At 40.1% G+C, this 16297-nt stretch overlaps 1 protein-coding gene across 7 annotated transcripts in view; it reads right to left on the bottom strand.

Moving 5' to 3' along the window:
- The window catches only part of LOC119524585 (zinc finger protein 883-like), a 77651-nt gene that overhangs the window by 48514 nt on the left and 12840 nt on the right, over positions 1-16297 (bottom strand). Inside the window, exon 1 of one of the 7 annotated variants that reach the window (XM_037823288.1) lies at positions 4154-4217. The exons of the other annotated variants lie outside the window; for them this stretch is intronic. The gene's annotated coding sequence lies outside the window, so the exon portion shown is untranslated. Of the gene's footprint in view, positions 1-4153; positions 4218-16297 lie in introns of those variants that run through there. 7 annotated transcript variants of the gene reach the window in all.

Below are 16297 nucleotides of genomic sequence, written 5' to 3'. Positions count from 1 at the left end.
GGATGGAATGTGCCAGTTTGAATGTATTGTGTCCCCCAAAACACCATTATCTTTGATGCAATCTTGTGTGGAAAAAAGTATTAGTGTTGATTAGATTGTAATTATTTGAGTGTTTCCATGGATATCTGACCCAACCAACTGTAGGTGGTAACTATGGATGACAACTCTGGATGATTTCCTTGGAGGTGCAGATCAATCCATTCAGCATGGGCCTTGATTAGTTTACTAGAGCACTATATGGGCTCAGACAGAAGGAGCATGCTTGTTACTGCCAAGACAAATACTTTGAAGAATGCAAGGAAGCTGAGAGAGGAGCAGCAGATTACAGAGACATTTTAGAGTTGATGTTTGAAAGTAGACTTTTGCTCTGGAGAAGCTGAGAGGACAAACATCCCAAGAGTAACTGAATGTGACCTTTTGGAGAGAAGCTGAGGCCTAGAGAGAAACATCCCAGGAGAAAGCTATTATGAAATCAGAACTCTGGACCAGACACCAGACACATGCCTCCCCAGCTAACAGAGGTTTTCCAGACCCAATTGGCCATCCTCCACTGAAGGTACCTGATTGCTGATGTGTTACTTTGGACATTTTTTGGCCTTAGGACTGTTACCGTGTAACCAAATAAACCCCCTTTTATAAAAGCCAATCCATTTCTGGTGTTTTGCATTCTGGCAGCATTAGCAAACCGAACACCATCTCTTAGGAAAGACACAAAATTACAGATCCAAGAAGCACAGCATACTCCAAAGAGAATAGATCTGAATATGCCTACACCAAGACAATAATCAGATTATCAAACATCAAAAACAAAAAGAGGATACTGAAAACAGCAAGAGAAAAGTGATCCATCACATACAAAGCAAATTTAAAGACTATGTGTGGATGTCTCAGCAGAAACCATGGGGGCAAGAAGGAAGTGGTGTGATATATTTAAGATACTGAAAGAGAAAAACCGCCAAACAAGAATCTTATATATGACAAAACTGTCCTACAAATATGAGGGAAAGTTCAAAATTTTCTCTGACAAGAAGACAATGAGAGAGTTTGTGAACAAGACACCTTCTCTACAGGAAATACTAAAAGGAGCACTACAGACTGATAGAAAAATACAAGAGTGAGAGGTCTGGAACACAATTTTGGATGATTGTAGCAAAGCAATGTAAGTACACTGAAAAAAGATTACTATCAATACGGTTGAAAGAGGAAGGTTAGGAGCATGTAGGACACCAGAAGTAAAGAGGAAAGATAAAGACAGGGACTGTGCAATTCAGTGAAACCTAGAGTGTTCAACAACTGTGACAAAAAGTACAAATGTTTTTTCAGGAGGGAGAACAAATGAATGTCAACCTTGCAATGGATTAAAAATAGGGAGGCATTGTGGGAAAAATACAATCAACATAAAATAGAGACTATAATTAACAGAATCACTGTATTATGTTCCCTTTAATGTAACAAAGGCAATATACCAAGGTAAATGTAGATAGAAGGGGTGCATAGGAGAGACTTGGCATTGGTAGTATTGTCTGACTCTGTTCTACTTTGATCTAAGGTTATCTTTCCTTTTGCTGCTGCCTGTCATGGTTTTTTTTCCTTTTTTTCTGCTTTCTTTTTCTTTTCCTTTTGCCTCTCTACCTTCTTTGACTCTTCTTCCTGATTTGTGGAAGAAATGGAGATGTCTGTATAGAGATACTGGTGAGGGTGGTGAACACACAAATATGTGACTATACAGGGAACCATTGATTGTTTACTTAGGATGGAATGTATGGGGTGTGAACAAAACCATCTTAAAAAATGGGTTGATGACAAAACCTTAAGGGCAATATACTGAGTGAAATCAGCCACATAAGGACAAATATTGCAGAGTCTCAATGGTAGGAGCTAATTATAATATGGAAACTCATAGACATGAAATATAAGGTACAAAGATATAGAACGAGGCTAAAGAATGGGGAGCGGTTTCTTAGTATGACCAGAATGTTCAGCTAGGTTGAACTTAAATGTTTGGAAATGAACAGAGGTGACAGTAGCATGTTGTGAGAATAACAGTGCTGACTGTTGCATGAATGTGGTGGAAAGGGGAAGCTCAGAGTCACTAGGAAAGTTGAAGGTTAAAAGATGGGAAGGTATAAAACAGTGAACCATGTGGTGGGCAATGTCTGAGATTAACTGTACAAATATTAGAAATCTCTTCCATGAACCAGAACAAATTTATGACACAACAACTAGAAGTTAATAATGTACTATAACAATACTACAAGTCAACAATGGAAGGGGTGATGGGTAGGGATATGGAAGGATTTGAGTTTCCTCTTTTTTGTCTTTATTTCTTTTCTGGAGTAATGAAAATATTCTGAAAATTAAACAAAAATTGTGATGGCTGCAGAGCTGTATGATGGTACTGGGGGCAACAGACTGTACACTTGGGATCTTTGGATAATTGTATGGTATGTGAACAATCACAATTGAAAAAAAATGAATCTCAACAAACTTCACATAGGATCAATTCAATGACAACCATACTCAGACATATAGTAATCACATTGTCTAATGCCAAGGATAAAGACAGTGTCCTGAAAGATGCAAGAGAAAAGTAAAAAGTTATCTACAAGAGAATCCCAATTAAGTTAATTTCCCATTTATATTCAGAAACCATGGACACAAGAAGGCAATAATTTGAAATAGTTACAGTGCTGAAAGAAAACAATTTCAAATGAGAGTAAGACATTCTGAGATAAAAGGTGTTAATACCAGTAGAACTGTCCTAACATGGAGACTAAAGGGAGATCTTCAGCATGAAAGGAAGGCCACTACACAGTGGATCAAAGCAGCATAAAGCTCTGATAAATGTAACATTATTGGTAATTTCAAGTACCAGTACTACAGTATTGTATTTTTATTATATAACTCCACTTATTTCTTACAGGGGCAAAGATGAAAATTCATAAAAAGCAATGACAAATTGTTTTAGCTGTACAATGTACACAGATACAATCAGTAAAAACTGCAAAATGCAGGGAAGGAACTGTTTGTATTCTATATAAGCTGGTGTCTAATCAAATATGATTGGTATATTTTCAGGATACTGAATTTCAACACAATGGCAACAAAAAAAATGAAAAAGATTTTCAGAAGGTAATGGGACTCAAAATGGTAAAATACAAAAATGGGATACATGGTACAATACATGCAATGGGATATTATTCAGCCATAAAAAGGAATGAAGATCTGATTCATTCAACACAGATGAACCTTGAAGTTGTTTTCCAAATTGCAAAATGGCTTCTCTAAAGGAAATTCTGTCTAACTGAATTTGTTTTAAAAAAATAGCACGGGGTGAAATATACGAGACTCTAGGAATGCATTTTTCTGATCTAATTATTTGGTTTACCGAATTCATTTGACAAATATTTAGTGAGTATCTATTATGTATCATACACTGGTCTAGATGTTTGGGAAATATTAGTAAAGACACTAGCTAAATTCTAGTGAGAAAGAAAATAAACAATGACTTATAAACAAATTCTATCACATATTAGAAAATGAATAAGTTCTCTGGAGGAAAAGAATAGAATAAAGTAGATTGGGAGTGTAGTGGCGGGGTGCGGTATTTAAATTTGAAATGGAGAAGTCAGTGTAAGCCACATAGAGAAGGTGACAATTCATCAAAGACTTAAAGGAACAGGCACAGAGGAAAGGAGGGAGGGACACTCAGTGCAAATGCCTTCAGTGAGACTGTGCCTGGAACACACAAAGAATACTAAGTTTAAGTGTGGCTGGATCAGAGTGAGGAGAAAGATAGTGAGAGATGAAGTAATAACAAGCATGGAGGGGCAAAATTACATAGAGTTCTGTATCTGGTTAGAAGGACCTTGACTTTTAATCTGATTGACACAGAAAGCCATTTGTTGGGGATTGAATCATGTCTTCCACACAAAGCAAGTTCAAGTTCCAATCCCTGGTCCTGTATGAACCAAATTTATAAATAAGACCTTTGAAGATGTTAATAGTCAAGGGATGTTCAAAATGAATGATGGGCGTTACCTAAAATTACCAAGTCCTTATAAGCAAAAGATATTGGATATAGGAATCAAAGCCACAGGGAGCAGCCAGAAGTTGGAAGTCAACAGAACACAGAAGAGAAAGGAAACATCACCATGTGTGTCCATGTGATAGAAAGCCAAGGACAAGGTATCTCCAGCAGCCAGCCTCAGAATGCAGAAAGCCAGTCTTCCGGAAAAAACCTTGATGACACCCTGATTTTGGACTTTCCCTAATCTCAAAAGCATGAGCCAATAATCTCCTGTTAAGTCAAAAAATAAAAGAAACAAAATAAGCATGTTCACTTTCAGATTTAAGATGATGGCTGTAAGAAAGATTCACAATATAAATCAATTTCCACTGACTCCTCATTTGTATTCCCAATATGACAGACCCTCAGTTACTAAGGACAAATGATATTATTTGTAGTAATGGGTCTATAAAAAGCATTACCTTGACTGGAGTCACACTGTTCTGCCAGGCTATCTTATTTAAGGAGGTTTTGATAAGATATTTGTCAGGGCACCAAATTGCCTTAATACCTAGTAAATGGTCAAAAAGCACTTGGTCTCCTGCCTAACCCCTTAGCACTTCATAATCAATCTATAACTTCTCATTGGACTATTCCCCTCATCTACATTCTCAGAAAAAAAATAGAAATTACTCAGAGTTCACAATTCCAATACTGTATATTTCCATGACTTTCTCATACATACTAGCATTTTTCATCCACTAACATACACATTCTGCTCTTCTTATATTGGATTTGTGACATTGTGCATCAAGAGCTGCTCTCAAAAAGGCAGATTCATCTATGTCTAATGAACAAGCCAAATATCTCATCTGCCACCATTAAAGCAATATTAACCTGTTTCTATACAGTGGGCCTTTGGTTTGAATAATAGAACAAGACCACATCTGTGTCAACAGCTGCTTCCTTTTGGGCAAGAACCCATAGCCTGATACTCTGGAGAAGGGCCTTTTAAACAGTATGCACATAAGATACAGTTTTAGGTGTCAGGCAAAGTGTATTTTAGTGTTCCAGGCCCTGGGTTTACCATCAGCTTTTCCCCTTAGAGGGTGTCTACTTTCTTTGTCTCATTTGGGTGACTTCTTTTCCCTTCATCAAGACATCTTTTGAAGAAAGTTTATCATCTATATGTTAGGGTGAATTACTTACCGTGGAAGTAATTGCTTAGGAAAAAAAAAACAATTTCCAATGAAAGGAAGACTTTTTTCAATTAAAAATAGAAGTAAACTGTTGGTACAGACCTATTGTAGGGAGGACCTTTGATTAGGTTATTTTGATTGAGAAGTGACCCAACCAATTCAAAGTGGGTCTTAATCCTTTATGAGGAGTCCTTTATGAGGGTAAAAGACAGAAAATGTCCATAGAACCCAGAGAGAAACAAAGAGAGAGAAACATCCAGAGAAGTTTGGAGAAAGCTTAGAGAAAAAAAACCCCCGGAAGAGCTGAGAGAGTCACTGAAACCAGAACCCATGGGAGAAGGACCAGCAGACATCACCAGGTACCTTCCAAAGTGACAGAGGTATCCTTTCCTCAGAATCCAAGTATCAACCTGCTGATGCCTTTAGGACATTTTATGGCCTTGGAACTATAAATTTTAAGTTAATAAATCCCCATGGTAAAAGCCAATACACTGCCAGTATACTGCATTCTGGAAGCTTTAGCAAACCAAAATGGTACAATCCAATCCATAAAACAGGGGAGGTCTAAAGATGAAGACCAAGGCTTATGCAGGCAGAACAAGAATGTCTTAAAAATAATCTTATTTGTTAGTACAGGAAAGTTTTCTTGGCTTAGCTTTGAGTTAGAGAAACTAAGCTACAGAGAAAAAAAAAAAAAAACACAGAAGGTTATGATTTGGGTCTCAGGTTTCAGGTACTGGTAGAACACACACTTACAAGACATAGGAACTTAGGAAAGCTTCAGTTTGCTTACCCAGGGCTTAGCATGAGGGACTCCATCTCAAGCCTAATTTAATATATTTAACAATTACCCCCATTTTGATCTGGCTCTTAGCCATTGACAGCTGTGATCAAAATTCTGCTGTTCAGCATGACTCTCCATTAATGTCTAAGGTCTTGGAGTAGTAATTGCAGGTGGTTTTAATGTTGCACTCATAGGTGGTCATGATGTCAATATTTCCTTGTTCATCTCTTTTTTTGTTCCAGGCATGAAGAAAGCATTTGCTGGTTCACAAATAACTGCATACCCCCATGTAATAATGTGGAGGGAAAACAGTGCACAGGAGATACTACAATAAGTATTATGACTAATGAACTGCCCAAATGCCTATCCCATACACAGAATTCCATTACACCACCCCCTCCCCCATTACCCAGGTCACTATCTCTTACTATGCTCCTAAGCTCAAGTCTAATGTTTTAAACCAGCTGAAATCAAAGAGCTTTAAAAATGGTCCTGAGGAAGACTTTAATGCACTTGTGTCTCAACTTCCCCAGAGGTGTATTCCTGGGTACAAGAGGTGCTGTTGGCAATGGCAAAATGCCTCCCTGTTCAGCTAATAAGCAGTCAAGCACAACAATGCTAAATCAAGTTGAGCTAATAAATTTAATGACTCTTTCTGTACAGCTGTAGCTTTAGCAATAGACTCAGCAAGTTCTCCCATTGTGATTGATAAATTTCTAATGTTTTCATGATTACTCAAGTCAAGGTAGCAACAATCTGCCATGTTTTCAGCACCACCCTCCTCATGCATATGGGTAGCAGCCAAAATCTCTGCCATCTCCAGGGCACAGGCTCAGCCCCCTCAAAACAGTGAGCTGGTCTCGATGGTTGCTAATGTGCTCACAGACATAGGGGACTGGTGGTTTGATGGGCTGAGCCCTCTACCACAGGATTTGCCCTTGGGCAGACAGTTACTGCAAAGGAGACGCTAGGCCTCCCTATAATTGTGCCTAATAGCCTCCTCCCAAATGCCTTTGTTTCTCAGATGTGGTCCTCTCTCTCTAACTAAGCCAACCTGGCAGGTGAAAGCACTGCCCTCCCCCCTACATGGGATCAGACACCCAGGTGAGTGAATCTCCCTTGCAACATGGAATATGACTTCTGGGGAGGAAGGTGCACACAGCCTCATGGGATAGAGAACATCTTCACCGAAAGGGGGAAGTAAAAGGAAATGAAATAAGCTTCAGTGGCAGAGAAATTCCAAAAGGAGCTGAGAGGTAACCATGGTGGGCACTCTTATGCACAATATAGACAACCCTTTTTAGGTTCTAATGAATTGGGGTAGCTGGCAGTAGATACCTGAAACTATCAAACTACAACCCAGAACCCATGAATCTTGATGATTGTATAAAAATGTAGCTTATGAGGGGTGACAATGGGATTAGGAAAGCCATAAGGACCACATTCCCCTTTGTCTACTTTATGGATGGATGAGTAGAAAAATGGTGGAAGGAAAAAGCAAACAAAGGCACCCAGTGTCCTTTTTTACTTTAATTGCTCTTTTCACTTTATTGTTCTTGTTAATTTTGTGTGTGTGCTAATGAAGGTGTCAGGGATTGATTTTGGTGATGAATGCACAACTATGTAATGGTACCGTGAACAACTGAATGTATGATTTGTTTTGTATGACTGCATGGTATGTGAATATATCTCAATGAAATGAATTTACAAAAAAAAAAAAACAGTGAGGTGGTGACTAGGCTCTCCCCAATCCCTGGGGAATGTGCTTCACCCTGAGGCCTGAGGTAGCAGCACTCTCCTTAATAACAAGGAGGAAGGCCTGCCTTCTGCAAACTCTCCCTTGCCATGTGTGTGGGTGAGTTCATTCTCCTGGCTCGACTGCAGACCTTGGTTCCTGTGGTTCTGCCTTTGAGGTTAATTTTCCTTCCATCTGTCCCTTTGCTCACCTTTTCAGTCCAGACCAGCAGTGGTTCCATTCATACAGATATCACAGAAAATTTGTTAGTTCTGCATGCAGTACACAGGCTCCCAACTGTCAAACAATAGGACTCTTCACAAATCCTTTCTGGATAACTTCATCTCCAACCCTGACATGAACTGAAATGGCTGACTGGTTCCAGGTTTGGTTAAATCTCACATGGGGCACTATTCTCTGGGGACTCACTTTTCAAAAGTTCAAAATTTTCCAAACTATCAGTTCTCAATTTCTTTGTTCCCAAGATTTCAGTTCTCAGATTATCCCTTTCTTCTCAGATTTTACTATAAGCTGCAAGGAGAAGCCAGGGTGCATTTTCCGTATTTAGAATGGAAATTTCCTCAGCTAAATATCCAAGTTCATCATTTTCAAATTTTGTCTTGCATCTGACACCAAAACTCAATTTTGCCAAATTCTCTGCCACTTTAAAACAAGGATCGCCTTTCTTCCTGTTGGTAATGACACAGTCATCATTTCTACGGCCTCATCAGAAGTATCTTTAGAGTCCCTACTTCTAACAGTCTCTTCAAAGCAATCTAGGTCTTTTCTATCAAGCACCTTAGAATTCTTCTAGGATCTTCCCCTTATACTTTATAAAGCCATTCCAGTATTCCTGGTATTTGCATCTTGTGGCACCCCACTTCTCCAACCAAAACTGTTATGGTTTGTTAAAGCTGCAGGAATGCAACATATCAGAAATGGTTTTGCTTTTACAATGGGAAAAGTGGGAATTTATTAACTTACAATTTACAGGTCTTAGGCTGAGAAAATATCCAATTATGGCATCAACAGGATGCTACCTGGACTCTGAAGAAAGGCTGTTAGCATGTGGGACACCTGGGTCACATGGGAAGGCACAAAGCTGCTGTCTCCTGGTCTTTGTGCTCAGGTTTCCTTGCTTTCAGCTTCTCATTCCATCAGTTTCTGTGGGTCCTCTTTCAGCTTTCTGGGGCTTTCCTCTCTTAAGTTTCATTGGGCTTTTCCTGTCTTTTATCCTCTGAAAAAGGACTCCACTGAGGGCATTAAGACCCACCTTGAATGAGCTGGGTCACAACTCAACTGAACCAGAAGGATTCACCCATAATAGGTGAGTACCCATATGGATGGATTAAAAGAATATGGCCTTTTCTGGGGTAAATAACAGCTTCAAACTAGCTCACTATCCAATTCATGAACTGTTTCATAGAGTTCTAAGATCTGAACAATTTCCTGTGAACCTTTTTTTTTTTTTTTGGCTGTAGACACAGAGACGGCACAAATTAAAATCTGGTTCTGATAATTCTGAACTCCTAGATAACTCTGTGGAAAGATCACCACCTTATGCAGACAAGATAATATCCAAAACATAAACAGCAGGAATTTGAGACAGGTTTCACAACAATGACTAAATATGTATGAAATAAAGAGAAATAAAAAGGCAGCTTCCCTCTTTCATTCATGAGTAAGTTATGTTTATAAAAGTGAGGCTCATTTGTGGGAAAAATATATATTCATATAGGAACATCTTATTTACCTATTGAAGTTGTCAATGAAATTGGAGTTAAATTAGTATGACTTTCAAGAACAAAAAAAGATGTGCTAGAGACTGAGAATCCAAAATGGTGAATGAGGAGGGACAGAGAAAACTCTCCTCTGTGAAAAACACTAGGTAAAAGACAGAAAGTGCTCCAGAATTCCAGTTCCAGGATCCCACCAGCTGGGCAAGGACTTATAAATTCATAGTGACAGAGCAATTGGAGAAGCCAAGAGCCTGAGTTAAGAATCATGTAACTCTTTGATCTGGAGAGCTACTGGGTAAACAGCAGCAGCTGGAGTCATGCTGAGGCAGCAGGCCAGTTGGAGTGGGACCCAGGGAGTGGCCAAGGAGATGGCAGCAGGAGCTGCAGTCAAGAGCAGCTGGGAGTGCCTTCCACATCCCAGGCACATGCCTTGGTAACTGGTGTGGGTGATAGCTGTTTGTGCTCCCACAGCTGAAGACCCCCAAGTCAGGGAGAAGCAACTGCAGCAAGATGATTGTGGAAGTGGGTTATCTTCCACACCATGCACAACCATGCACAACATCTCCTTCACAACACTGCACCTGAGAGCCTCCTAAAGGGAACTCCAGATTTGGCTGGCTTGAGACAGCACAATACCTCCCCCACAGAAGCCAAATGGGTACACAGTTGAGATGCAGGGGAACTGAATGCATGAAAGTAACAGGAGTCCTACACCAAACCCAGAGATTTGTGGGTCCACAGCAGAGAGGGACAGAGTGGAGTCTGAGCTGAAGGGATGGATGCATGTGCAGCCCCAGTTTCAAAGCTGCATCCCGAGAAATGGCTAGGAGTACTGGGCCCTCTTTCCTGCCAAACTGCACAGGGCACAAACTGCAATCACAGAGTGGGCAGTTCCCACTGCACAAGGAAAACTGGTGCACTGATTGGACAGCCACATGGACATCCACATTCTTCTGAAGTGTTCATGGGTCATTCTCCAGGATAGAACACATGTTGGGTCACAAATCAGGTCTCAATAAATTTAAAAAGACTGAAATTACACAAATCCCTTTCTCTGATAATAATGGAATGAAGCAGGAAGTCAATAATAGGAGGAGAACTGGAAGATTCACACATTTATGGAAGCTAAACAAGGCTCTCTTAAATGGTGGGTCAAAGAAGAAATTACAAGAGAAATCAGTGAATATCATGAGGCAAAGAAAATAAGAACACAACATATCAAAACTTATGGGACACAGCAAAAACAGTGCTGAGAGGGAAATTTATTGCCCTAAAAGCCTACATTATAAAAGGAAGAGCTAAAATCAAAGACATCCGCACATCTGGAGGAATTAGAAAAAGAACAACAAACTAAACTCAAAGCAACCAGAAGGAATTAAATGAAATAGCTTAGAACAAAAATAAATGAAATCTGAGAACAAAAAAGCAACAGAGAACTGGCGGGGTAAGATGGCGGAGTGGTGATGTCTGGAATGCAGTCACACCTCTAGGGCATCCAGATGGTAATTAGCCAGGAACTGTATAAAACAGCATTCTCGGGGTCTCCAGTGACCAGTCATGTATCAGACACTACCCTGGAATGAGGGGAACAGCTAAGGTTGCGGCAAAATTTGGAATTTTGTAAGTTCCCCTGATGAGGTTTCTGGCACCCCTCCCCACACAGACCCCATGGGGAGTCTTACACCTGGCTCCCTGAAAGGGAAGAAACCAATCTGCTGGGAGCAAGAAGGAGGGCTCAAGCCAGACTCAACTGAAGAGTTAATTAACAAATTAATTAACATTTGGAGTTGGGGGTGTCCTGGTTGTTAGAGAAGGGCTGGGCTCCAGAAAGTGGGGGCACATAGAAGCATGCAACTAAACCGCTATTCCAAAAAAACTTGTTTTTTTTCCTTCTTTTTTTTTTTTTGTTACATTTTGCCCCTTACTTCTATTGCTATACGACTCCTTATCTTCTTAGACTTCAATAGTTCCCTGGCAAGGGTAGAATTAAAGCTGTTGGATGAACCTAGAGGTGGCTCCCTGAAGGGAAATAATCTACTGGCAGCTGGAAGGACACCTCAATGCAGCTTCAAATGCAGAACAAATGAACAAATTAATAAATTAACTTTTGGAGTTGGGGGTGTCCAGGGTTTTAGAGAAGGGCTAGACATTGGGAAGGGGGGGCACATAGAAGCAGCACCCATTCCAAGGCTCCAAAAAGGACTGGGATTTTTTTCTATATTCCATCACTCTTCTTATATTGCTCTGTGACTCACCTTTTTACACTTCTATAGCCTCCTAGCAAGGGAGGAATAAAATCTGTTGAAGAGTAACTATCCAGGTGAAAGAGACAATACCCTAAAGCACACATTTTTAAATAATCCATACTAACACTGGGGAAAGGCCTCAAAAAGGAATTCTTTCTCTTTTTCTTTTTCTTTTAATTCCTTCTTTCTTATTAAAATAACTATTCTAAGTAGCTTTTTACAGAAAGCCTCTCTAGACACAGCTGAAATAGATCTGACAGACAAAGCAATCAAACTAGTGGGGGAGACAAGTCTCCAAAGGGCATAACCTCCCCAGGAAAAGGGTGGTGTGGCCCAGCTCAATTGGCAGCCCAACTTAAAAGAACCCAGACCCCAGGGGCTGGAATTCAGAAACCAGATCCATTCAGCAACGCTCCTGACAGGTTCAGAGTCTGCACAGAATTAAAGACACTGACCCACCTTACCCTGGTGGGGGAGCTGCATGCTGGCAAGTGCAACCTGCTGGACAGGATATGAAAGGCACAGAGTCTAGAGTCCTCACAGGAGGGTCTCATTCTCAGGGAAACTCCATACACTCCTCCTGAGACCTGTGCCTCTCTGGACTGGGAAAACCTGACTGGGGTTGACCATATCTGAGGAGATCCTCTCATAAAAAAGGCTAGATAGAGGCAGGGCAAGAAACAGTAAACAAGAGGTGAAAAATCTTGATCAACTAAATGGAACCTAAATTAGAGGTCTAGAATAAGCTGAACTGAACACCAAAGGTTAGAGAACAAACCCAACCAAAAGGAAAGTCCTACATAGAAGAGTGAAAATGAGCTCCAGAACAAACTATTCAAGAAAATGAGATGCCTAGACAGCTGAAGATAATGAGCAATACAAGGAAACATGAAAATAGGGACCAGCCAAAGGAACAAACTAATAGTTCAACTGAAATACAGGAGCTGAGACAAATAATGCCAAATCAATTCAGTTAACTGAGGGAAGAACTAATTAAACATAAAGATGTAAAAACAATTCCCCTAAATCAATTCAAAAATCAACTCAATGAAATGAGGGAAGATATGGCAAAAGAGAAGAACGGTTTAAAGAAGACAATGGATGGCCATAAAGAAGAATCCATAAGCTTGAAAACACAAATGGCAGTACTTATGGGAATGAAGGGCATAATGAAGGGGATGAAAAAGACAACACAGGGATACAACAGTACATTTGAACATGCAGAAGAAAGGAACAGTGAATTGGAGGACAAGACATTTGAATTCATACATACAAAAGAATAGTGAAAAGAATGGAAAAATATGAGCAGGGTCTTAGGGAGCTGAGGGACAACATGAAACCCATGAATATACTTGTTATGGGTGTCTCAGAGGGAGAAGAGAGGGGAAAAGGGGCAGAAAGAATAACAGAAGAAATAGTCATTGAAAATTTCACAACTCTTATGAAAGACAGAAAATTACAAATTCAAGAAGTATAGTGCACTCCAAAGAAAACAAATTCCAATAGACTTACTCCAAGACACTGATCAGATTGTCCAATGACAAAAACAAACTCAGAATTCTGAAAGCAGCAAGGGAAAAGCAGTCCATTACATACAAGGGTAGCTTGATAAGATTATGTACAGAATTGTCTGCAGAAACCATGTAGGGGAGAAGACAGTGGTATGACACATTTAAAGTAGTGAAAGAGAAAAACTACCAACCAAGAATTCCATATCCAGCAAAACTGCCATTCAAAAATGAGGGAGAAAGAGGGCAGGGTAAGATGACAGTGTGGTGAGGTGTAGGTTGTAGTTAATCCTCTAGGGTAGTTGGTAGAAAGCCAGGAACTGCATGGACTGGACACCACAGAGGAATCTGTGATAAACTTCATACAACACTCATGAATGCATGGAACAGGTGAGATCAGTGAAATCTGTAAGTTCTCAATGCCAGGGTCTGCACTCCTCCCTACCAGTCACTGTCCCATGGGAAGAGGGGCCATCAGTGCTGGGAACCAGGAGGTAGAATGAAAGCTGCAACCATAGATAAACTGAGAGCAGACACCAGAAAATCTGTGAGCAGTCAGCCCAGTGGAGAGGAAATAGGGCTAGCAAAACAGAAGAAAAAAAAAATGAAAACAAAATGAAAACAGAAACTTTGGAGTCCAGTGAACAAAATATGGAGAAGGGCAGGCCTCAAACAGAATCAGACACATATGCAAATCCAGGGATGGAGAGCCCTTGTCTGATAAGCCATTATCTCTGCTAGTTCCATTGTCCCTGAATCACCCTCAACTCCTGGTCTTTTAGCATTTTAGTAGCCTATTAGATATGCGAGGACTGTAAATCGTCCATACTGGGCTCTTCCTATTTTCTCTCATTTTTTTCGCTTTATCTAAAACAATTATTCTAGGAAGCCCACTACAGAAAGCCTCAAAGACTCACAATTTAAGCCCAGGCAAGAGCAGAGCTAAGATAGCTCTGAGGGACAAAGCAATAAGTCTAGTGGCAGAGAAAATTCACTAAACACCGTAACTTCCCAGCCCTTTTGGAAACTCAGATCCCAGGGGCTGGAATTCAGAAACTAGCTTCAGTCAGCCATGCATCAGGGTCAAGGTCACCTGGAGACCTAAAGTCTCCCTGCCTCCTTACACTAGTGGGGATCTGTGGGCTGGCAAGTGCTAACAGCATAGGAGAAGCACAGAGTCTATAAAGCCTTACAGGAGGGTCTCATTTCCAAGGAAACTCCATACCCTACTCCCAAGACATGGGCCTCTCTGGACTATGAAAACCTGACTGGGGCTAACCATATCAGAGGAGCTCACCACACAAAAAGGCTACAAAGAGGCAGGGCAAGAAACAAAAACAAGAGGTGAAAAACTCTGATCATGGAACTGTAAGACAGAACTAAGACATGAAATATAAAATGATGTGGATGAACCTTGAGGACATTATGTCAAGGGAAGTTAGCCAGAAAAAAAAGGACAAATACTGTATGGTCTCACTAACATAAACCAACATTTATGAGCAAATTTGAGATTTAAAATCTGGTATCACATGCTATCAGGAGATAGAAAGAGGGTGGAGATTGGGCATTTGATGCTGAAGGACTACAGAATGTTCAACAGGATTGATTAGATAGATCCAGAAATAGCATAATATTGTGTGATGGTAGCACAATATTGCAAGTACACTGAACAAAGATGTCCATGAGTAAAGCTGAAAGAGGTGGGTTTGGGGCATATATACACCTGAGGTAAAAATAGAAGATAAAGACTGGGACTGTTTAACTTAACAAAAACTGGAGAGGTCAATGATTGTGACTAAATGTACACATATAAAAATGTTCTTGCATGTGGGAGAGCAAATGAATGTCAACCATGCAGAGTGCTGAAAAGGGGAACATATGGGGAGAAAATATAACCAAAGGAAACTAGAGTCTGTGGTCAACAGCAACATTGTAATATGCTTCCATTAAATATAACAAAGGCAGTATACCAAAGGTAAATGTGTATGAGAGGGGGATATAAGGGAGGGATACAGGATTCTTGGTATTGGTGTTGTTGTCTGACCCTATTATTATATTGTATTATATGATATTTTAGATTTTATCTTTTTTGTTATTTGCTTAAAAAATTAAAACAAAATTTCATAGTAATCAATATGTTCAGGTGCTAACTGTGGTGATTGCACGACTGCGATGATACTGTGAACAACTGTTTGTACATTATGGATAACTGCATGGAATGTGAATATAGCTCTATAACAGTGTAGCAAGAAACATAAATAGGAATAAAAGTGGTGGAGAAGACATGGAGAGAGGGATGTACCTATTCAGTGTTGGTGAGGGGGCAGAATGGTGTAGCCTTTCCGGAGGAGAATGTGGTAGTTCCACAAGAAACTAAGTATGTGGGTGCCATAAGGACCCACAACCTCATTAGGGGGCATATGTTTGGAAGATCTGAGAACAGGGACATGAATGGACATTTGCATACTGGTGTTTATGGAGGCAGTATATACGATTTGCAATGGGTGGAGGTAGCCTAAGGGTACATCAATGGAGGAAAAGAACGGTGAACTGTGGTGTGTACATACAATGGAACACTGAGCAACTGCAAGGAGGAGTGAAGATGTGAGACATGCAATGCAGCAAGGTGAATGGATCCTGTTGATAGCATTTTGAGTGAACTATGCCAGAAACCAAGGCAAACACTATAATGCCTCACTAATATGGACTAACTACAACGTGTAATCTCAGAATTGAATCTTAGAGTACAGATTATTAAGGGAATGCTTACTGTATTGATCCCTAGATTGTAAGAGCTTATAGCAGTCACATCTATTCCTGAACTGTAACGGCTATCTTCAGATTTGGAGATGATGATACTTTTGTGTATAACCTAACTGATCCCTGAATCTTTAGGTATCTGTGTGACAACTGAAACTCAAAGCTAGAGCTCAGAAGATATGAATGTCCATATTAGTGCATACAGCAGCTGTTAAAAAAGCTGAAAGAGTCCAGACTTCAATTGGAATTATGAATGAAGCAGACGTAGTTAGGACAAAGACAAATTTGCCCAAAGGGTAAAGGATGATACTGACTGT

Source organism: Choloepus didactylus (genome assembly GCF_015220235.1).
Source record: "Choloepus didactylus isolate mChoDid1 chromosome 11 unlocalized genomic scaffold, mChoDid1.pri SUPER_11_unloc2, whole genome shotgun sequence".
Classification (NCBI taxonomy): Eukaryota; Metazoa; Chordata; class Mammalia; order Pilosa; family Megalonychidae; genus Choloepus; species Choloepus didactylus.
Note: the sequence above shows the minus strand (reverse complement) of the source record. Positions and strands in the feature narration are given on the sequence as shown.